Source organism: Lygodium microphyllum, chromosome 24 (assembly GCF_053477565.2).
Source record: "Lygodium microphyllum isolate KBCC chromosome 24, Lygodium_microphyllum_v1.1.10, whole genome shotgun sequence".
Lineage (NCBI taxonomy): Eukaryota > Viridiplantae > Streptophyta > Polypodiopsida > Schizaeales > Lygodiaceae > Lygodium > Lygodium microphyllum.
This window is the reverse complement of record NC_141158.1, coordinates 135,364,413-135,388,998: the sequence shown is the minus strand read 5'-3', so window position 1 is coordinate 135,388,998 and position 24,586 is coordinate 135,364,413. Positions and strand designations below refer to the sequence as shown.

The following is a 24,586-nucleotide window of genomic DNA, read 5'->3' as shown; positions in this document are numbered from 1 at the left end:
ACATCGTCGATAAATAAAGTCCTCCAATCATTTGGCATAATTACTCTACACAATGTGTCACATTGCCTTGTAGCCAAAGAAAGGTTAGTGCAAGAATTATAAAGTGGAGGAGGGAACGTACCCACTCTTGATTCATGTGTGAACCCACCAAAGTTGCCAAAATGGCAAGCATAGTAACCCTCTCTTCTTATAGGTGACCCACTAGAGAGGCCATAATCCAATTATAGTAACCCTCATTATATACGGTAGGCCACTATAAAAGCCAAATTTGCAAATAATACCCTTTGGTGAGTCAACGTAGGGTGCACGGATTACTTGATCCGCAACGATTCTTTCTTTTGGCAAGTTGCAATATCTCTAATGTTTGATTCAAATCTTGCATGTAGCTAGCCATTGATATCTCAATGCATATGATCATGTTGTTAGGTATTAACATGCATGCATCATGTAGTCCCTCCCTTGCATGTAGCAAGAGCAACATGCATGCAACCCTTGATACCTTACCCCACCACTCATTCCTTGGTCTTAATCTCAATCTTTCCCCACGTCACATGAATTTGTTTGCATGTAATCTTGCCACAATGCATGCAACTTTGTTGTAGGCATTGTCACAAGGAGGGTGATAGTCTTTTGATTGCTCATTTGCCTCATCTCAATTTTCATCAATTGTGCTAATGTGGCTAACCAATGCAAGCAAGCAAAACTGTTTAACATTGCAAACTATTAACTATTGCAAAAGAGCAAAACAATGCATAACATTAAGCTAGGTTGGAGCTTAGAGGTGCCTTTGATGGCACTAGCTCAACATCTTGTGCTATAGCAGATGTGCAATGCAATCATAAGGCCAATGCACATCCTCACTGGCTTCCCTTTTTTGAGTGGGCATCACCATTGATTTGATCACATTATGGTTTCTACACCACACTTATTTCGATTTAACCTTGGGCTATCTTTGAACGAAGGTTAGGTTTTGGCCATCAAGATGTGTGCGATTCCTCCCTTCTGTTGATTCCATTACTTTGGGGTCTTCTTCCTCGTGCTTAATAGGGTTGAGGGCAATAATGCATTATAAAAAAAGAAGTTATAAGAGCAAAGCTGCATGAAGGCAATTGAGGGAGCAGGTAGTAAGGATGATTAGAGACAAGTCACAGGCAATTTGACTTGCGCGAGCTTAGATAGTCAAGTTTTGGGATGTGTGCCCAAGGCCCATTGAGACATTGGTAGGTTCATTGAGTACACTCTCAACGTGGGGGTACCAAGCATTGCGATGTTTGCTTGCAGGCACCATAGCGAATGCATCACATCACATTCGCATTCACATTAATTGCTAGTAAATGTCCTGTCTGCACGTGTCTCTCCTTTTAAACGTTTTTCCCCATCTTTGACTTTTGACAGTAAGGACACAACAAACCAAATACCACCTTCTTCCCTCCTCCCTCCCTCGCTCCCTTCCTCCCCCTTCCCCCTCTCTGTGCTCGTGTCTGTGCGTGTAGTACACATGCAACATGGCTGCATGAGGATCCTTTAAGTTGCTCCTCCGATCTAATTGGCGCATGAATCTGTATGCAGCTTTGTCTCGAGTCATCTGTTTCTCAACGGCTGTTCTATTTCTATTTCTTGCTCGGCGAGCACCACAGCAGGTAGGTACATTTGATCTTGTGATTCTTTGATTATGTGTAGGATTGTGTCGATCTCCTTTGTTTTCGTCGATGCGAGAGAGAGAGAGAGAGAGAGAGAGAGAGAGAGAGAGAGAGAGAGGTGTGTCGGGCTTTCAAATTGTGCTCTGGTTTGCCTAGTCGAACTCTTGTATTCAGCGTCTTGCAATGACTATTCTCTTCTACTGAACATTTTATACATCTTCTCTTTGATCTGGATTTGCGAAGTTGAGGTTGAGTTCAATGTCTCCAATTGTGACCTATTAATTCCTCGTGTCCTTTTTTTTTTGTGGCTTCGCACTTTCAACTGTTTCTTTAATCTTCTCAGCTTGCCTTAAGATACTTTGCCCATTTGTTTCTTTTGCTTACATTTTCTGCTGCCTAGGTGATTGTGCTAGATCTGCCTATGTTGCTTTGAGCAACGAGGAATAAAGTTCTTTCTGATCACGAGGGAATGGACAGATTCTTAATGCCATATCTGCACACTATGCAGATTTCAATGCCTTTAGCATGCTGTAGTCCACGAAGAGATAGAGGCACATTGTATCTTTCTTTATTACAAGAGATAGCCGTGAATGGAGAGAGACACATCCATCACATTCAGACAGTATTGCAAGCTATTCAAGTGCATGTAGATTTTATGAATAGGAGATGTGCAAGCATTACATCTTTGGACAGCTATGATGGGTGCATGTAGCATTGGCATAGCCTTTGGCCAATTTGTAGCCACGCACGAACGTGCCCTTACACTAGGGTGGTTAAGTGACGCTGTTTGGCTGTATGGCTTGACTTGAGTTTGATGTCCAATCTCTGAACCAATGATATGCACAAAACCACCATTTGTTCATGAGACCCTTATGGTGAAGTGCTAACAGTCTCGTTTTCTCGAACAGGGTAGTATGGGATGCTACTAGTAAGAGGGGTGAATGTGGAAGACATGTATTATAGGAGGTGGGCATTGAGAAACCCATTCATTAAGTTCATTTCTTTTCCTTAGTTCCTTTTGGAGGTTTCCCCCATCTATTTTCAGGTCTAGTGGGTTCCATGGCCCATGGTTCTGTAGTTTGCTCCACCAAGAGACAGTGGCTGTTGGGTACCATCCCCTCAATAGTCTACTCCTTTGAGAGACAGTGGCTGTTTGACTCCTTCCACTCCTTTGGCTCCACAATTTGCTCCACCAAGAGATAGAGGGTGTTGCTCACTTGTGGCTCCACAAGAGCTACCCATTTTCTCGCCTCCCTTATATTGCTCCATGGAACCGAATCCTATGTGGGCATCGAGGAGTTTCTGTGTGATAAACTTGTCAGAGTGTAGCGAATGCGGAAGCATATGGACAAGACTGAAAGACAATGAACGTAAGAGAAGAGGGAGCGAGAAAAGAGACGGAAGAATACAGAAATCTACAGTTAATGAACGCTAAAATGCAAAGGGCAGATGTACAAGGGTTTTTGGTGTATCTCCTCGAGCCGGATCTCTCTCACCAACTTGAAAAACAAAAGTGAGGAGAGCAGGCTGCACAAGTGCTACATGTAGCACAAAAAGAACGCATCAAAATTGGCATGTCGGCCAGCCAAATTTGGCAAAAATGGCATGCCAAGTGAAATGGTCGAATAATATATATGAGATGAGATAGTTTTCTTTATAAACAATGAGTTGCAACTTACACATTTATACCATGCGAATCCTTTTATGTCAACAAATGATGTCTATCATACATGTAGGGTGTCTAAAAACTCTCAAAAAAGCAAGAAAAAACAATTGTTTTCTGGTTATAAGTCTTGTTTTAGTTAGCCGTTTCACTCAGGGCATTTTGCGTTTCAGTGAAAATTTTCAAGCGTTTTAGTGTTAGTGAAACGTGTTTCATAGTTACCATGTAGCTAGGAGGATGTGGATAGTGGGGTGATTTGATTTGCTCCAAAACACAACGTGCAGATAAAGAGACAATGCAGGGAAAACATAAATCCATTGGTAGATCTTCTGTCAAACATGCAGATAAAGAGACAATGTAGGGAAAACATAAATCCATTGGTAGATCTTCTATGAAACATGCTACAAGCCCAATTCGCATTTGTGTATCTAAACACGTGTATATCCTTACCTGCAGAAAAATTGGCTGACTGCACAAGCCTGTTGATGTGGCATCTTGCCATATTGTGTTGACGTGTTTTCCTACTGCCATACGTTGCTGACGTAGCATCCGTACTGCTATGCTGTCCGTCTGGCTGACTGTCTAGGAAATGACATTGGCTAACACCCCCTCTCAGATCCTGGACGGGTCAAAAGACTGAGAGAGTTGGAATGCTGTCAAAGAAGAGCCTGGGGAAGTGCCTTTGTAAACAGATCTGCAAGATTATTTTCCGTCTTGCAATTCTTCACATCAATGGTCCCATTCAGAAGCTTTTCCCGAATGAAGTGATACTGGATCTCAATGTGCTTCGTCCGGACATGGAAGACTAGATTCCATACCAAGACAATGTAACTCTCATTGTCGCCCGTAGAAGAGTAGGACGAGGCTGAGGGCAGCCAATCTCCTCCAACAATCTCCGAAGCCACACAACCTCACATGTGGTGGAAGACGCAGCCCGATACTCCGCCTTAGTAGAAGAAAGGGCTATCGTGGGCTACTTCTTGCTACTCTAAGACATATCACCTGTACCCAAGGTAAAACAGTAGCCTGTAGTAGACCGTCAGTAGTTCATATCGCCAGCCCAATCCAAGTTACTCGACCTGCAAGAACTAGATCTGTAGCATCTGTACGTGCGGGATAAGAAATCCCTAAGTTAGAGGTCCCCCTCAAATACCGAAGAATCTTCAGGACAACCTGCCAATGCACCTGTTTGGGTGCCGTCATGAACCTTGCCAGAAGATCCACAACAAAACAAAGATCAACACGAGTGTTGAGAAGCCAAATCAGGGATCCAATCAACTGATGGTAGCGGGAAGCATCCATCACGGGAGAATGTGAGTGTGAAGTGGCCTTCCAATTCGGTTCCATGGGACTAGTAATGGGCCAACAAGTCTCCATCTCAAAAGTCACCAAGAGCTCTTGAATGTATCTTTGCTGAAAGATGAAAATCCCCCTCTGAGATTGATAAATCTCGTGATCCAAGAAAAAATGAAGAAGCCCCAAATCCGTCATCTCGAATGCCTGATGTAAAGCTGTCTTGGTCTGGACGTTCTGGGCATGATTCCTTGCCAAAATCAAATCATCAACATATAACACAAACAACACATGACCAACCTCGGAAGTGTGCACATAAAGCTGCGGATCGGCCTTGGAGTGCTGATATCCCAACTTCGACTGAAGAAACGAGTCAATCTTCTCGTTCCATGCACGCGGAGCCTGCTTGAGGCCATACAAGGCCTTCTTCAACCTGTAAACTTTCCCATCCGAGGATCCAAAGCCAGGAGGCTACTCAACATAGATCTCCTCCTATAAGTCACCATTAAGAAAGGTCGACTTCACATCCAACTAATAAACAGGCCATCTCCTATGGCCAGCCAAGGCAAGAACAGCTCGAATAGTCGCCATACGAGCAGTGGGGGCAAAAGTATCATGGAAATCAATGTCTGGGCGTTGAGCAAAACCTTTAGCAACAAGGTGAGCCTTGTGCTTATCCAAAGAACCATCGCTAAGGTACTTGGTCTTGAAGACCCACTTGACACCAATCACCTTCTTGTGAGAGGGACGAGGCACAAGAGACCAAGTGCCATTCCTCTCAATAGCCTCCAACTCGGCTTCCATGGCCTTCCGCCAGTGATCAAATTGCAAAGCCTCCTTCACTGAAGTGGGCTCTCGATCCTGCATAACATGGGTCAGCAAACAATAGTTGGAGCAGACAAGCTCCGAAGAATGTGCCTGGTTCCGCTGTGACCTCCGCGGTCAATCCTGCGGTTCCCACTCCTCAGGGACTCCCTCGATCCCTGAATCTCGGAGTGTGTCACGGGCCCAACAAAGAGGAGGACGAACGAACCTCTCTCCGTCGCTCTCCATCTGCTGAAGACTCAGGAACATCCACTGGCGGAAGCTCCTCGGGGGTTGCCGGTGGAAGAGAAGACTCTGAATCAGAAGAAGAATCTCCATCAAGAGGCTCGGCCTCCAAAGGAACTGTCTCGGGAGCCCAACTCTCCCCTGGATCTCCAAGGACGGGGTGCTCCTCACCCCCTGCTGTGGCCGGAACTTCCATGAATTGCACATCTCGGCTCGTGTAGACATCCCGCTTGACGGGATCAAACAAACGATAACCTTGGGACTGGGAGCTATAGCCAACAAAAACCTGTCGTTGGGAAGCCGCCTCGAACTTATCACGTTGTGTCTTCGGAATGTGCACATAAGTGTCACACCCAAAGATCCTGAAATAAGAGACATCGGGCTTAGTCCTGAAGTAAGCCTCAAAAAGTGTCATCCTGTCAATGGCCAAAGTGGGAGATCGATTGAGGATGTGAACTGTGGTAGCCACTGCCTCGGCCCACAAAAACTGAGGTGTCTGTCGGTGCTCCATTATGGTGCGTGCCATCTCGATCACACTTCGGTTCTTCCGCTTCAAAATGCCATTCTCTTGGGGAGTATTAGTGTTAGCAAACTCCTGGTGAATGCCCCTATTTGCACAAAGATGAGCAAACTCATTAGACATAAATCCACCTCCCTTGTCTGAACGCAAGGTCTTCAGTCGCCGGCCAGAACGGTTCTCCTCAAAGAGAAGCCAATCCTTGAAGTGAGAGAAAGCCTTCGACTTCAAAGTCAAGAAATAGGCCCAAGTCATCCTCTTGTAGTCATCTACAATCAACATGAAGTACAAGCTCGCCTTCAGGGACTCGTCGGGCCACAAAGATCCGTAGATACAAGCTCCATGGGTGAAGTAGACCGCCTAGAAGCTTTGTTGGGAATCGCATTCCGATGTAGTTTTCCACGAATGCAGGAGACACATGGCTGATGGCTCACCACTATGTCCGGCAAGCCTTGGACTAACGACCCTCGCGACGCCTTCCGAAGGTACTTGTAGTTCAGGTGGCCAAACCGAGCATGCCATAGCTCGGAGTGTGTCTGAGAAGAAAGAAGAAGAGAAGTAAGAGTTGAAGAAGACTTTAATTTGTAGACTCCATTCTCCTCATACCCTATAGAGAGAACCTTCCTCGATCCATGATCAAGGACTCGAACAGTATCACTGTCAAACTCCACCAAGAGGCCAAGAGCATAAATCTTATGGACCGAAAGTAAATGATACCCCAAACCTGGCACATGCAACACCTCAGAGATGTGGGTATCACCACATCCATCTGGAATAAGCTGCATCTCACCCCGTGCAGCAATAGACATAGAAGAGTTGTCTCCAATGAGAATTTGCCCACGCGAAGGTCCCAAATGGGCAACACCAACGGAAGGAGTCGTGTGTCGTGAGGCACCACTGTCCACAATCCACTCTTGAGCTTGGGGAGTTGTCATCGCAACATCAGAAGTCTTCGGTGTAGAGTCCTCAATTGTTGCTAAGTGTAGAAAAGCAACTAATGAGGGTGCAGCCACCGCTTCAGAGTCCTTCGTGTCCTTCTTCTTGGTATCCTTCTTCTCTTTGTCAGGGCAATCCTTCTTTCAGTGACCGGTCTTTCCACAAATATGGCAAGTCGATTTCTTCTCCTTGTCCTTCTTGGATTTGTTGTCCTCCTTCTTCTTCTTTTGGTCCTTCCCCTTCTTCTGAGAGGCTTGACCAACCAATGCCTCCGATTTGGAAGCATTCTGTCCCTTCAATTGTTCGTCCTGGTCCAAGACCATAGGAACCAACTCTTCCCACCGAAGAGTCGACTCTCACCCTGAAGCAATAAGAGCGGAATAAAAAGTACCGAATTGTGGCGGCAATTGGGATAGTCAAGTGATCGCCATGTCTTTAGAGGAAATAGTCTTCCTCACATTTTGAACCTGCATCTGAAGCTGCCGAAGCTTGTTGATGTGTTCCCAAAGCGAAGAAGACTTATTCATGGAAAAAGTCCGCATCTACACCTCCAAAGAAACCCTCTTTATCAGAATCATCCGGTTGTACATCTGGTCGAGCTCCAGTCATATCTCACGAGCCACCGTCAAGTGCTTGATGTGAGCTATCACAGATGTGGTGCAAGACAGAAACAGAAAAGATCGAATCCTGGCATTCAGTTTGTCCCAATGAGATTGGGCCTTGGTCAACTCCGCACGAGCATTGGAAGAGTGTTTGGACTCATCCCTCACTGAGGGTCTGCTAATCTCCTCCATCACCAGTTCCGCCAAATCATAAGACTCTAAAATGGTCAACATCATCACCTGCTAGATGCGGTAATTGTCACAATCAAGCATTTGATATGATGGAAGAGCCGGTAGGATGGGCACCTTCCTGTCCATGATCGCTTGGAACTCCAAATCAGTCTTTGTAGACATGTTAACCTGCAATACCTGCACAAACGCAAAAAGCAGCCCCCTTTGACTGTGAAAACGCAGCCTTCTAGGGCTGATTCCTCCGCTGCCCAAACCTTCTTCACCCGCTGGAGGCGATGAAAAGGTAAAATCTGCAATGGAAGGCCTCAAACGCAGCCTTCCTCCCCTTCGAACAGCAATAATTTGTAGCAAATTCACCGATTAGACTCCTTTCCCCCACGCCCACGCTCGCTTCAGCCTTGATCTGATGCGCAGCTCTCCAGCTCGCCCTCGAATCCTGGAAATGCAGCCTTGTGTCATGCTGAAATCTCCTCTTCAGATGGGTTCAACCCTCAGTCAGTCCATCTTCACCGCTCTGATACCATGTCAGAGTGCAGTGATGCGGAAGTGTAGGACAAAGACTGAGAGAGAGTGAACACAGAGAGAGGAGAGAGAGAGAAAAGGAGAGTGTAAACGCAGAAAATCTGCGGTATAGTATGCTGTATAAGAGTGCAGAAATACACAAGGGGACAGAGTAAATATCTGCGTATGTCTCCAACTTGATGACCTCGATCTCCATCAGCCCGAGCACAGTGTGTCTCAGCCAACAGATCTCAAGATCAGAATCTGAAATGATGAATGCTGGAGTGTACACAAAACCGACTATAAATAGCCCAAAAAATAGGAATTCCCAGCACCAGGTCGGTTGCATTTAATGCGGCCGGCTGCATTTAATGCAGCCGACTGTGCAGAAAAACTGGCCGACTGCACAACCCTGTGACGTGGCATCTTGCCGTATTGTGCTGACGTGTCTGCCTGCTATTGTGCGTTGCTGACGTGGCATCTGTACTGCTCTGCTGGCTGACTGGCCGATTGTCGAGGAAATGACACTGGCTAACACTAACTGCATCGAAATGAGGCTTTTTAGGCATTTTCATAAACTGACTGACAAGGCCAACATCATAACTCAAATCTGGTCTTGTGATAGTCATGTTAACCAGACTCCCTACTATCCTCTTGAGCATAGTAGTGTCTTCTATCTCATCCCCAATATCAACATTCAATTTCACATTTTGCTCCAATGGTATCGAAAGAAGCTTACACACTGGCATACCATACTTGGACAATATATCCAAGCCATATTGCCTTTGGTATGGAATGTGTGACCTATTTATTGACATTGGGGTGTCTCGGGTGGCGCCCTAGAATGTGCGCACCCAGTTCTTTTTTGGGGCTATAAGTGTGAAACCAGAAGGAAATAAGGAAAAGTAATAAACTTAATGAATAGATTTCTTAACAATGGGTACAACGAAAAGCTGTTCATGTGTGGTACTTGTGCTCGGGATGGTGCAAGGGATTTTGACATAAGTTTCTTGGACGTGTGTTGGTAATTGAGGCTCGAGGAGTTGCCAGCCACTACATGGTGTTGGTAGGGTAGTCGTGGAGGGCTTTTATGCATATTTGTAATCATTGAAAGTTTTATTTCTTCAAATTTCTAATGGTTTTGATACAGAGAAGAGAAGATTTTAATTTTGAGGTGAGAGAACATGTTGAAGAGAGAACATGTTTTGGAAAGAGAGGATGTTCAATGGAGAGAGAGAGAGAGAGAGAGAGAGAGAGAGAGAGAGAGAGAGAGAGAGAGAGAGAGAGAGAGAGAGAGAGAGCACTGATGTAGTGGCATGCATAGCCCTAAATTGGGAGGGGGGACTTGATTGAAGAGATGTCTGTATCTTGTCCTCTTTGTTAGGGATACCCTTTTAGTCCCCTTGTGTTTGTCCTATTGACTCATCTGATGCTATTCTTGTTGCATAAGTTGATTGTTGATGGTGAGATAACTGGATTGGCTCTTCTAAGTGGAGCTAAACGTTTGGAGTAATCTTGCGTCGATAATTCATTTATGTTTCTCAAGGTTGAGAGGTCGAATTTGGATAGGGCAATGGTTGTTTGGAGCTTGTTTGGTCTTAGATTGATCTTGTATATCAATGCATGGAAACCCACTTGATTAGTTGTAACTTGTATAGAGAGTGATTTGCATGCTTTGGGTTGATAGGGAGGGTTTGTTTCTTGAGGAGAGAAAACCTAACACTTTGGTTATCCTATCGGGGTGGATGTGGCTTCTCTTGCTTTGCTGGATTGGATATCTTCATGTGCTCATGATAAGTTTATGTATGTCAGTTGTGGGTGCAGTTATCAAAATGTGTGAAATTGCCATGATTGGACTGCACAACATAAGAGAGAAGTGGGCATAATGATCAAAGTGTGTGAAACTGTTGTGATTGGATTGTAATGATCAAAGTGTGTGAAATTGCTATGATTGCTAAACAACACAAGAGAGAAGAGAGGAAAGAAATAGTGCAAAGAGAGAACTTAGAAGAATACTCAGGAAATGATATCCATATACCAAGTCATGAGACAATCAAATACAATTGTGAGTCACCAATTGAGTGGGCATTGGCAGCGATTCCTCTCTCCAATAGACCTACAGGCAACAAGTAACAAAGTATGCTGACAAATACAATTGAGAAGGGAGCCTAGCTATAAAGAGTCAACAAATAGGATCATGTTGGTTAGCATATGGGTCCATAAATAAAGTCAATCAGTCAAAATGACCGATTACTCATAAAATAGGGCAAAATGTCTAGTGCCCAGTGGTCCACATAGAAAAAGAATTTGAAAATATGCAGCTCATTGAAACACACCAAACTTACATACGGAGTAACTAATTTGCTAACAATGTATTGAAAATCCTAGCGTTGGCCTCTACATGTGCGAGTGAAAGTTGCACAAACAATTATGATAAGTACGATCTCTTATTTCTTGCCTTTGCTTCCTTGGATATAAAACTCATTGCAAGACTTAGTGTAGTCCATCTGTTTTATGCTTTGGAAGAAGTAAGGAAATCGACTAGGTCAAGTGTGGGTATCCTAGCAACATGTTAGTATACCAAAATAGTTGGGAGGTGCTACCTCGTTGGATGTCATGTACACTTTAATCTTGGACAATGGAGAGGGTATTGGCCCCAAAACTAGTGCTCCTTGTGGTATTTCTTTAGCTTTTATTGCAAATGGATGGAGTGCATCTGAGATTCTTCGATCTCCTCCGCTAATCCAAGTGCCTCTTGTTGTCAAAACTGATTAGCAAGCTTTCAAATCAATTTACCCCTTGGTTTGCTTGGGGATTGGACTTTACCCTGCTCCTTGAAGAACAAATTTAGCTTAAATTTGATATTGGTTGGTTGGCCTCTTGAATCTCCTTGAAATTCTTTAATTTTAGGTGTTGGAATTTAAGTCCTAGGTCCTCAATTTTGAGCATGCATTTTGAAGCGACTGTCCAATCCTCATGTCAGCTGTAAGCTAGGGTTCATAGTAGAGATTAACCAAACTCTCCATCTCTGATGACTCAAATGGCTAGATTTTACAGAGATTACTTGAGAGATGGCCGTAGGATGAGAGAGAATGTTGCAGAGAGAAATTTCAGTGTCTTATTGCAAGAAAGGCAGAAAAACTGCTACTGCCTTGCTCAAAAAGCCATGGAAGTTGTCACCTATAAATTAGGACCACTAAAAAGTCTACTGCTCCCTCTTGTATGCTAGTAGTTGCACCAGAAAGACCTTGGGGTGTTGTCACTTGCACCGAGGGGGCTTCAAACTGCAAAAAGCCATGGAAGTTGTCACCTATAAATTAGGACCACCAAAAAGGCTACTGCTCCCTCTTGTATGCTAGTAGGTGCACCAGAAAGAGCTTGGGCTGTTGTCACTTGCACCGAGAGGGCTTCAAACTGTTGTCACTTGCTCTAGGACTAATCTCTACTGGCTAAAATTACATCACCAGCATCTCTTTGCTCTCTAATAGCCTTCTTCCCTCTCACAACGCATGGAATAGACTTCCACCGGCCCCCAAAAATGTTTTTCCTACTTGAGTAGGCCACTTTGCCAAATGGCAACCTTCTAAATCAAATTTTCAACATGATCTAAATTATTAAATTAATTTCAAAATATTATTATTCTAGTTATTATGAGGACATATATTTTTGAAACCTTACTAAACATGTGGATTAATTTTTAATCACATGGTTAAGTAAATGTTACACATGTGAGGTGTAACTGCAGTTAGAGTAAATTTACGAGCTCGGGACTCGAGGAAATCACAGGATGTAAAAAGCAAAAGTTGTTATAAGTTATGCTGCACATGTGGTATTTGGTGCTAGTTGTTGGCCTAGGTTATCAGCTGGCCATAAGTGTTAGGTATTGTTGATACTAGAGAAGTGGCGTTTAATGGTACCTAACGCCAATTTGATAGTCAAAGATGGTGCAGAGATACTCGGCAACAGAAGTTACCTAGCCAATTTAATTATTGGTGAGTTAGATTATTTTTCTAGGCATTGAAATAATTATTAGATTAATTTTTAATATATAAAAGCTAAAAATTAATATTTAAATATGGATAATGCTAGAAAAACCATTTGGAAAGGTTGCCACTTCTCAAAAATGTCCATGAAGACTGAAAAACGTCTTTAGGGGTTGGAGCGAGGCATTTTAATGCATTCAGCATGCAAGAGAGAATAATTTGACAATGTTTTTGAGATTCTTTGTGAGTCTTATGCTATGTTATGCTGGCTCGGGACGCGAGGAAATCATGGGATGTCAAAGGCAAAAGTTGCTATAAGTTATGCTGCACAGGTACTTGGTGGTGTTTGGTGCTAGTTGTTGGCCTAGGTCATCATTTGGCTATAAGTGTCAATTAGTGACACTAGAGAAGTAGCGTTTAATGGTGCCTAATGTCAATTTTAATGCATTCAGCATGTAAGAGAGAATAATTTGACAATGTTTTTGAGATTCTTTGTGAGTCTTATGTTATGTTATGTTGGCTCGGTACGCGAGGAAATCATGGGATATCAAAGGCAAAAGTTGCTATAAGTTATGCTGCACAGGTACTTGGTGGTGTTTGGTGCTAGTTGTTAGCCTAGGTCATCATTTGGCTATAAGTCTCAGTTAGTGACACTAGAGAAGTGGCGTTTAATGGTGCCTAGTGCCAATCTGGTAGTCAAAGATGACACAGAGACATTCGAGAATGAAAGTTACCTGGCCAATTTAATTATTAGTTAGTTAGATTATATTTTGGGCATCAAAATAATTATTAGATTAATTTTAATATTTAAAGACTAAAAATTAATTAATATTTAATTATGGATAATGCCAGAAAAACCATTTGGAAAGGTTGCCACTTGTCAAAAATGCCCATGGAGGATTGAAAAACGTTTTGAGAGGTTGGAGAGAGGCATTTTAGTGCATTTAGCTTATAAGAGAGAAGGAGGAGATGCTGTTGGTCTAATTTGCAACCATTGGAGGACCTTTTGAGGTAGCTAGGGGCAGGAGAATAGCAATTTGCAGCAGGCAACAGTATTCGCAGGCTGTTGAGATAGGCAACAACAATAAATGACAATTTTCTTTAGTTCTTCGCGAAGAAAGTTTGAATTTGCTCTCTCCTCAGCATTCTCTCTCATCTCCTAGCCTTTCTAGCCTTGCCTCGAAGATTACAGTGTTGAGGCTGAGAAATTTCAGATTTCTTTGCTATAAACCCTAATTTGCGAGCAAAAATTAGGATTTAATAGCAGCCTTGGAAAGTACGCTAGAAACTGGAAGCTCCAAAACTTGAATTTAACAAGGCTGAAGCTGTTTTCAATCAAATTCAAGTGGAGCGACCAACAACTCAATGAATTTGGGGCATTTTCCATCTCCATTAAAGCAGATGAAGACCAATTGACTACGCGAATCAAGGGGCAAATCAGATTGAAGACTTGTTGGTCATTTTGGATAGCAAGGGGAGTTGAAATATCGAAAGGGATTAGAAAAATCCCATTGTACATCAACTTCTTTTTTAATTAAGTTAAAGAAATACCGAAAGCGGCGCTGGTTTTGGAGTCAACAAGGTGTCCATTGTCCAAGATTGTGAGTTAATTTGCATTTTTCAGTTTTGTAATAAATGTTGCTATTGTAACTACATTGTAATCAAGGAATTACCACCCATCCATAGAAGAAAGACTAGTTTCAGTAGTGCCAATAAAAATAATCCCACCAACTAATAAGTAAATTGATTGGGCCAATTTTGTCTTCCAAGTATCCTTGAGTAGTTATCAACCCTTAGACTAGCATTAATTAATTAATTAATGCCTAGTCTTTAAATTCACCATTGACATTAGTGGTAAATGAATTAGTCTAGGCCAAAATTCGACTCTGGATACTACCTAGTATCTATCAAACATAACTTATTACAACTTTTGCCTTTGATATCAATTGATATTTCGTGGTCTTGGGTCCCACACCGTGAAAATTAACTTGTATCTCACATGCGCAAGTCACATTAATACATTTGATTAACTCTCAAATGTTAAGCAAAGCAATAAAATTTCACGTCCTTGTGACAGACCACCCTCTTGAAATTCTTCCAATCGTCCTTGATGCCATTGCAATGTGCCAAAGTATCCCTTGCCACTACTGAAAACACATGCTGGCATCATAGTCAAACATATGCACCTATTGCTTAACCATGCTCATGCCCTGTGCATGTGAAATTTTAGTCACTTAAACCAGTTACAATCCACACACACGAATCATAACCGCTATTAGAACCATAAGGGATGCATCCACATGCCAAAAACCAACACTATTTTATCCACCAAGGCAGCGTAATGCATGAATTGAGCATAAATAACACCTCATAGCAATGATATACCACATGATAGTATACATCAATTGCACACCACATGTAACTTATGCAATTTTACTTCTCTTGCATCACTTGCAAATGTACATTGCATACCATCCATGTATCCCATACATGCCTTGGAAATATACATCATATCAAAATGTACATTCCATTATTTCATACATGCTAATAGCCTTGCAGCTGTGTAGTTTCAGAGCCTAGGTGTAAACCATACCATATGCATACCAACTCACAATGATTAGTACACTGAATAGTGATCCCAATGGCGGAAATATTGTTAGCATACAATACCCTGTATGCAAACCAAGTACACTCGAGATCCACTACATAATCGAGCTGTCCATCACTAGGGAAGTGGAGATGCAACCTCTCCATTGAGCATTAGGCAATTACTGTGGATCTTCTATGCTTTGCTGAGCTTGAATGAGCCCGATCCGTCGGCTCTAATTGAAACACATGTAGGTAAAGTGCATAACTGAGGATGATTTGCCAGGTCACCCTCCTCCATCCATTGCATCGATCATAGTTACAACAATACTAAAACTTCACGAAGAAGCATATGGAAACTTTACCTCTAACTTCACTTGCCTTGAAACCTCTGCTAGATTCTAGGCCTTCGTCTCTCTAAAGCATAGAGATCCTTTGTACTTTCACATTGCTACAAGTCTATCTTAACCAACATGAAACCTTGTATCTAGTTGACTAGCTCCTCATGCATGCTTGACATGCTAGAAGCACCAAAGCATTAGAAAACATTCTTGTTTGTATAGTTTGGACCATTGCAATGTGATTGTAAATGGGAATTTGCATACTACCAGCCATACCAAGATACATTTTCCCATACATTGCATATATTACTAGCTGCATTTTTCCTCATGCAGGCATTACTAGCGACATTTTTTCTCATGACCAGCATTGCATCAAGCATTTGCATGACCAACATTAATAGCATGAGTCCCAAACATAGTGGGTTGCATGTATGCATTGCCAAACTTGCCACTTTATGCCCGAACATCATGCCAACATGGCTATACATACTAGCCATATGCAAATACATTAGGCCTTGCGGACCATGCATTGGTTGTTGCATACCATAAGGAGTTGTGCTATACATCCTCGTTGGTGGTCCTTGATCCACCATAGCATGGAAACTAGTGCTACCACCAAAGTACCTTGGCTGCTCCATTATTGCATGCATACCTTGTTGTCCAAAAAGCATTGGATTGGCACTTCCAAGTTGGCCTTGCATATGCATCAAGTGCTCCACTACATTCAAAAAATGGGGGATTGACTTTATTGGGCCGATTAGTCCTGCAACACAATACTTGCAAGGCAAGTATATCTTAGCCGCCACACAAACTACCTCACAAAGTGGACAGAAGCATGAGCCACTAGGAGAAATGACACTAGGACCACAACCAAGTTCCTTTAGGAGTAGATGATCTCACAATTCCACTACCCCATTGAACTAGTAAGTGACCAAGACACACACTTCATCAATGAAGTGATAGCCCACCTCTTGTTTACCTTCCCGATCTCATCATTTTCTTATGCTCACCACGCACATTTGGAACATCATGTTGTTGTATTGGCTCTTCCTTCAATGCATCTTGCTATCTCGAAGCACTTGAAGACAATTCCCTTTTTTTGCCTTTGCTGCCCTCCCTCAAGGGGTTCAAAAAGCTCATGAACTAAGGATCATTTGCCAATTACACAAACATTTCAGCTATTGCCCTTAGTTGATATTTCAATTGGTCATCAAATTTCTCTCCCTCTTGCAAACCATTAGCTTCTAAAGACCTAGAAGGATCCACATTTTGATCTAAACCAAGATTATTAGCTTGTTGTCCATGTTACGTGCCTTGTCCAAGATCAGGCAATGCATTTTACCCAATACTTTGTGAAAATTTCAGATTGAGAGGCATCATCCCTGCATAATCTCATCTTACTATTTGAAGACATTCTTGTTGTAATGCTCAATTGAATACAATGTTAACACTAGAGCAAAGATTTTGACCTTCAATAAGGTGCCTCGAGCCCACCAAGTCAAGGGATTTGATGGTGTCCTTGCAACAGAACCTTGAAAAGAGCCTTCCTCCTTGGAGAGGGTGGTAATGACTTGATTAATAAACAATTACAACAAGTATAAAATTCATATAAATTGAAAATGCATACTTTATCACTTTAATCTTGGACAATGGATAGCATGTTTGGGCCAAAACTGGTGCTCCTTGTGGTATTTCTTTAGCTTTTATTGTAAATAGATGGAGTATAATTGAGATTCTTTAATCTCCTCCGCTAATCCAAGTGCCTCTTATTGTCAAAATTGACTAGCAAGCCTTCAAAACAGTTTGCTTAGGGATTTTCAAAAAGACAAATTCAGCCTTGAATTGATATTGGTTGGTTGGCCTCTTGAATCTCCTTGAAATTTCAGGTGCTAGAATTCAAGTCTTAGGCCCTCAATTCAGAGCACACATCTCGAGGTGGTTGTCAAACCCTAATTTTTGCTGCAAGTTAAGGTTTATAGCAGAGAATAATCAAAATCTTCACCTCTCATGACTCCAATGACTGGATTTTACTGAGATGGGAGAGAATGTTATAGAGAGAGAAATTTTAGAGTTTGATTGTGAGAAAGGCTGAAAAATTATTGTTGCCTTGCTCAAATAGCCATGGAAGTTGTCATCTGTAGCTTAGGACCACCAAAAAGATTGTTGCCCTCTCTTGTGTATTGTCACCTACACTAGGATCTTGGGCTATTGTCACCTATACCTAGAGGGCTCCAAACAACTGTCACTTGCTACAAGACTAGTCCTTGGTTGCTGCAAATCACATCAGCAACATCTCCTTGCTCTCTAACAGCCTCCTTCACAATGGTTGGAATAGACTTCCACTAGCCTCTAAAAATATTTTTTTCACTTGTATAGGTAAGTTTTGCGAAGTGACAACCTTCTAATCCAAATTTTTAGTATTATCTAGCTTATTAAATTAAGTTTCAAAATATTGATTTTGAGAATTAATTTAATAATTATTCTAGTGCCGAGAAAAATAGACCTACTAGTCAATAATTAAAGTGGCTAGACTAATTTGTCTTCAGAGTATCTTTGAGTAGTTATTAGCCTTTAGACCAGCATTAGTTAATTAATTAATGTCTAGTCTCTAATGTTACCCATTGACATTAGTTAATTAATTAATGTCTAGTCTCTAATGTCACCCATTGACATTAGTGGCAAATAAATTGGTCTAGGCCAAAAATTGACACTAGGATCAGCAACTTATTGCTCTTTCATGGTATCCAACTCAGTGTGATAAACCATGCTGACGGTTGAAATTTGTGGCTTATGTGAAAGTGCATCAGCCACAACATTCTTTAGCATCTAGCTTATTCCAAGCTGTCATACACTGGCTATTGCAAAAAAAAGAAAGTGCATTTTGCTGAATTTACATCAAAACCAATGCCAAACAGAGCATTTGCATGACCAACATTCATTCCTTGAGTCCAATAAGCATTTGGGGGTGCAGATGCAGTACCAAATATGCTACTTTGTGCTCCAGGCATCAAGCCAATGCTGCCATACGTAGGGTTTTGCATGTTTCTAGCCATACATGAATACATTGGGCCTTGCACACCATGCATTGGTTGCTGCATACCATAAGGATTTGTGCTATACATTCCCGTAATCAGTCCTTGTCCAACCATAGCATGAAAAATCGTGCTTCCACCAAAATAACTTGGCTGCCCCATCATAGCATGGATACCTGGCTGCAGGCTTTAAATTTGACGCCTAATGTTGGGCTTCAATCAAATTTTATTGACACCTTTGGCCTTTTTAATGGGCATCAAATTGACACTTTCACAGTAATTTCGGGCGTCAAAACTTCCAACATGTGTTACTCATTGTTTAGTGATTGCTAGTAATTATCAAAAAGTGGAATCGACATATGAATTTAGGGGTCGATTGTTTTGGAGGAGACTACCACAATGGCTATGAGGGGTTCAAAGATAATAGTAGGCCCAAAAGTATGAAGCTATAGCCTGCATGTAATAGAGGGAAAGGTAGGAGCTTTAACTCAAAGAGCTCTTGAAGGTTGAATGTTTGATGCTAAAGGCAACTAGATACTTTGCCACTACACTTGTACGAACCTATGTAGCCTATCAACATTTAGCCTTTGATTACTCAACCCTCAATGCTTGCACCTTCATAAGTTATGAGTGTAAGTTCAAACACATCAGGTAGACCGCGCACGAATAAGTTGGGCCGAGCTAATGAGGACAAATCGAGCAAAAGGGGTAGAGTCACAATGCAAATGTGATTTATAGTAGATATTCACAAGTCACACAAATATAGGTTTCTCCTCAAAACATGTGGCTCCATATCTTAATATAGCCTTATAGATTTGAAAGTAATCCTGCCACTCATTGCAAATTCTAAGGCTTAATTGAGTCATGACCAAGCTATTAAATCAATGCTAAAAAAAGCTATTGAGCATGGGAATTATGCTTGTGTGTCTTCTCACTTCATTCTACATGTATGTATAGATGTATATGGTGACACCTTACCTAATGTTATTAGACTTCAATTGCAACCTTGACCTTAATTCTTAGACTTCATCTTGACACCTTGCCCCAAATTTTTAGGTGTTGTTTGATGCCCAAAATGGCCATGACGCCCATTTTGGGCTTCAAATTTAAACACTGCCTGGCTGTCCAAAATTTATTGAATTGGCACTTTTGTGATGGCCTTGTATTTGCATTCCTTGCCCTGTAGGTAGCAACTATTTTATTTCATTAGCATCTTTGGGAGCTTCAAATGAAGGGTTTGGCATTATTTTTGGTGCATCTCGCTATCCCGAAGGTGTAGAAGACGTCTTCTTCTTCTTGCCTTTGCTGTCTTTCTTTGGAGCATTCAAAAATCGAAATTGAGGATCCTTTACCAATTTAGCAAAGAGATTTGCTGCTGTCCTCATCCGATGAGTGGTATCCCGGCAATGGAACCATGAAACTTGCCTTCCTTCCGTGGATGGGTGGTAAATCCTTGATTACAACTTAATTACAACAGCATACAATTAATGCAAATCTGAAAATACAAATTTATCTATTGATCTTGGACAACGCACACCCGGTTGACCCCAAAATTGGTGCCCCTTTCGGTATTTCTTTAGCTTTATTGAAGAAGAAGTTGATCTACAATGGGATTCTCCCAATCCCTTTCGGTATTCCAACTCCCCTTGCTGTTCTGCAAGTCTTTGATCTGATTTACCCCCTGATTCAAGCAATTAAGTGGCCCTCTTTGATGGAGATGGAAGATGCCCCAAATTCAATTATTTGCTGGTCCCTCTACTTGAATAGGCTAAAAACAGCTTCAGCCCTGTTGAATCCAAGTCTTGGAGCTTTCAATTTCTGGTACAATTCTCGAGGTTGCTACTAAACCGTGATTACTGCTGTTGCCCTATCTCAGCAGCCTGTAGATGCTGTCACCTGCTCTTGATTGGTCTTCTTCTGCCCCTGGCTGCCTCAGAAGGTCCTCCAATGGCTGCAAATCGGACCAATAGCATCTCCTCCCTCTCTGTTGCAAGTCGAATACACTAAAAATGCCTCTCTCCAACCTCTAAAGACGCTTTTCAGTCTTGCATGGGCGTTTTTGACAAGTGGCAGCTTTTCCAAATGGTTTTTTCAGCATTAGCCATAATTAAATATTAATTTTCAGTTTTTAAATATTGAAAATTAATCTAATAATTATTTCGGTGCCCTGAAAAATAATCTGACAGGCCAATAATTAAATTGGCTAGGCATCTTCCACTCCCGAGTGTCTCTGCGCCATCTTTGACCATCAGATTGGCGTTAGGTACCGTTAAACGCCACTTCTCTAGTGTCACCAACTGACACTTATGGCCAAATGAATGACCTAGGCCAACAATTGACACTAGATACCACCAAGTATCTGTGCAACATAACTTATAGCAACTTTTGCCTTTGACATCCTGTGATTTTCTTGGGTCCCGGGCTCATTAAGCGAGGTTTCAAAAATACATGTCTTCATGACATTAGTTCCAGAGCTAAATAAACTCTAGTTCAGTTAGGGATAGGTCTAACTTGCTTAAGACCTATTGTACTTTCATTCTATTATTCTAGCACTTGGATCTTTTGAGTTTGGAACTATTGTCCACTCTTGCTCATGGTCTTGTATTCACTCTCACTCACTCTCTTCCTTCATTACCAACTAGGACAAAATGGGTTTTTAAACTTAAATGTAAGGCTGATGGTACTATTGATGGGTACAAAGCACAATTGATGCTTATTTGGCCAGCAAAGGGTTCCAAAATAGTTTGGTTGCTCTCACTCTATACATTAAGAACGAAGGGAGGGACTTGTTGATTATCATTCTTAATGTAGATGACATGTTACTCATTGGACCTATAGAGAGAAAAATTGTAAATTTTAAGGCTGAATTAAAACATGCATTTGCTATGTTAGATATGGAAATTCTACACTAGTATTTGGGGATTCAGTTCACCCAAAATTGACATGGTATCATCATGTCACATTCATAATATGTGGATAAGCTGTTACATAGGTTTAATATGCAAGATTGCAAATCTATGTGCACTTCTATGGAGCCAAGCTGGCTGTTGAGTGTCTCATTTACCTTTGTAATATATGTCTTGACATTCAATATGCAGTATCTTAGGTGAATAGGTATATGCATAGCTCATGGACCGTACATTGGTAAGCTGTTAAGTGGATCTTAAAATATTTACAAGGTACTCAATCACATGCATTATTATTTCCCAGGGGGGAGACTTGCACTTAGAGGTTTATAGTGATTTAGATTGGGCTAGTGATGTAGACTCAAGGTAGTTTGCTAGTGGGCATTGTTTCTTTTTGGGCCGTTCATGCATTTCATGGCTAAGCAAGAAATAGCCTATAGTGGCTACCTTGTCTTGTGAGATTGAGTACACGATAGCCTTCACGGCAATAGTGGAATGCGTATGGTTGCGCAGATTGTTAGTTGATCTACATTTACCATTGGAGGGTCCTACACCTGTTCTTTATGATAACTAGAGTGCTACTGTAGTGGCGTGAAATCATGTGTTTCATTCTAGCATGAAACATATTGAGGTGCTTTAACATTATGCTAAAGTGAGATGCTATGTAGGAGAGATCAACTTTATGTATGTATCCACATGGGAAAATTGTCAGAAGTGGTGCAGCAGTGGAAGCATAAACATGTGCTGAAATAAACTGCTGAACACAAGACAAAAGAAAAGAAAGAGAGAACACAATACAGATGAGAACTCAAATGTATGCTCGGGAAATGGAATCCATATACCATGACATGAGACAGTACAGATACAATGTGAGTCACCGGCTGTGGAGGCACTGGCACCTGCTTCCTCTCCCCGAAACTGTTAAGTGATGAATAAATGTGGAGGAGGGAGGTTGACAATAAATAGGCCAAAATAAATGCCTAAAATATGACAGGTTGGCCAGCATTAAATGCTGGCCGATTGGCTGCAAATAATTCCTAATCCCCATAAATAGTGACAAATAAAATGCCTAAAATGTCTCTGTGCCCAACCTGCTGTACCACAAGTACAGACTCAACTATGAGCTGACTAATTTGCTAATACTCTCTCTCAGATCATGGATGATCTGATACAATACAATATACAATGATAATGTCGCATCATAGTACATACAACAATGTCCACTAGAGTAGAACCATGGATACGCAAATAGTGGCCTCTTAGAGAACCTGATGTCGATGTTGATCGTACCAGCTCCTGAAGATAGAGAAGATCATAGCAGCTCTCAATGTCTGTCAACAATGCCTCTGATGTAGCATACGTGACTATCTTGTCACCAATGCCGCAATGCAAAAATGACAATGGATTCCTTGTCTTTGGCCAGATCGCCAAAGTGTCCCCTCATGTGAGCTCCAGACGAAAGCCACCTGCTCTCTGTTAAGTAACCAGCCCATTATGAGCCTGGATGTCAATCCTAGCTCCAAGATTTGTACCTGCAATGCGTCAGGGATGTCCCTCTTTGGATCCTGTGCATCTGTATTGGAGAGTTGTGAGGGATGACCATAGCACCACCACTAGAAAGCAGCTGAGGATGGGGCCACTAAGCCCTTTCCACGATCTGAAGAAGAGGATCCCTTCTGCGCCTTGGACTTCGCCTTGGCTAGAGGATTGGAATTAGAATGTGAGGCAGATGATGACTTGTTGGAGGAATGTGAGGCAGACGATAACTTGTTGGAGGAGTCCACATCCTACTTCGTCTTTTGCTCCTTATTCTTCCTAGAAGCCGCTAACTCTTTGCAGTCCTTTCTTAAATGACCTTTCTTACCAGAGTGGTAACATTGGGCCTTTGACTTCTTCATCTTCGAACCCCTCTCTGAAGTTGCAAGAGCCTCACCTGAACCTCCATAATGTGACGGAAGCCTCCCCTGTAGTTGCAAAGTCGCCTCATGCTCAAGTAGTATCGAGGACATATGAAGAAAACTGACAGGAGTGGTAGATGTCTGCGCCCGTAAAGCATTCGCCACTCCATCAAACTCCCGAGGAAGCTTGTAGAGTACCGTACCAACAAGATGTGCCTCTGTTAGGGAAGATTGCATAGTGCGAAGCTGGTCTTGGAGTTGGGTAACGCGAAGTAGGAATGATTGGATCGTATCCTTGGGTTCAAACTTCAGTTGTTGGAGCTGGTCATAGAGAGTAACGGCCCTCATGGTGGAAGGAGCCTCATACATCAACTGCAACTTCGACCATACGTCTGAAGTTGTCATACAAGAGATGACCGCCAATAGGACTTCTTTGGAAATACACCGAAGTAAGGCCGAATAAGCATGGGCATCATCCGAATCCCATGTAAGCACTGCCTCCTCATCGTTGTCTTCATCAAAATCAGATTGAATAGGAGAAGGTTATTGAGGACGTGCCATAGCTCCGCTAACCACATACCATAACCGCGTCTGAATAAACCAAGCCTTCATCACTGCACTCCACGTGTAATAATCAGGTCCATGGAGCTTGGCATCAGTCGATGTGCATGGAGGAGCCATTTGGAGAGGATTTAGAAAAGAAGTAGAGAAAAGAAGGGATTGGGAGAGGGAACACAGCCAAACCACGAGCACAGACTGCAAAAAGCAGGAGTTCACATGCAATATAACCCAGAATTTGATCAAAATAAGACAAAAGCTGCTGTAAAAAGTCAAGAAAACTGTCAAAAACAGCAAAAACGGCCTGATGATTAAGCACCCAGTCAGGAGGAGATGCAGAAACGCCCAAACACAGGCTGAAATGGATGCGCAGGCTGTACGGATGCTGACGTCAGCAAAAAATAAAAACGCAGGCAAAACTGGTCGCCTAATTGGAGTAGCAGCTGCCTGATCAGCAAGAGGGAAAACAGTCCTGAAATCAGCAATAAAACACAACAGAAACACAAATCCTGAAATTTGATACCATGTCAGAAGTGGTGCAGCAGTGGAAGCATAAACATGTGCTGAAATAAACTGTTGAACACAAGACAAAAGAAAAGAAAGAGAGAACACAATACAGATGAGAACTCAGATGTATGCTCAGGAAATGGAATCCATATACCAAGACATGAGATAGTACAGATACAATGTGAGTCACCGGCTGTGGAGGCACTAGCATGTGCTCCCTCTCCCCAAAAACTGTCAAGTGATGAATAAATGTGGAGGAGGGAGGCTAACAATAAATAGGCCAAAATAGATGCCTAAAATATGATAGGTCGGCCAACATTAAATGCTGGCCGACTGGTTGCAAATAAGGCCTAATCCCCATAAATAGTGACAAATAAAATG

General features: G+C 42.1%; 1 protein-coding gene across 2 annotated transcripts in view; it reads left to right on the top strand.

Annotated features, from left to right (window-relative positions):
• Positions 1 to 1,377: 1,377 nt before the first annotated feature.
• LOC148015695 (dihydrolipoyllysine-residue acetyltransferase component 2 of pyruvate dehydrogenase complex, mitochondrial-like) overlaps positions 1,378 to 24,586 on the top strand; it is a 67,134-nt gene continuing 43,925 nt past the window's right edge. The window contains exon 1 of one of the 2 annotated variants that reach the window (XM_087665715.1): positions 1,378 to 1,640. The gene's annotated coding sequence lies outside the window, so the exon portion shown is untranslated. The remainder of the gene's footprint in view (positions 1,641 to 24,586) is intronic. The other variant, XM_087665713.1, reaches the window with a different exon arrangement.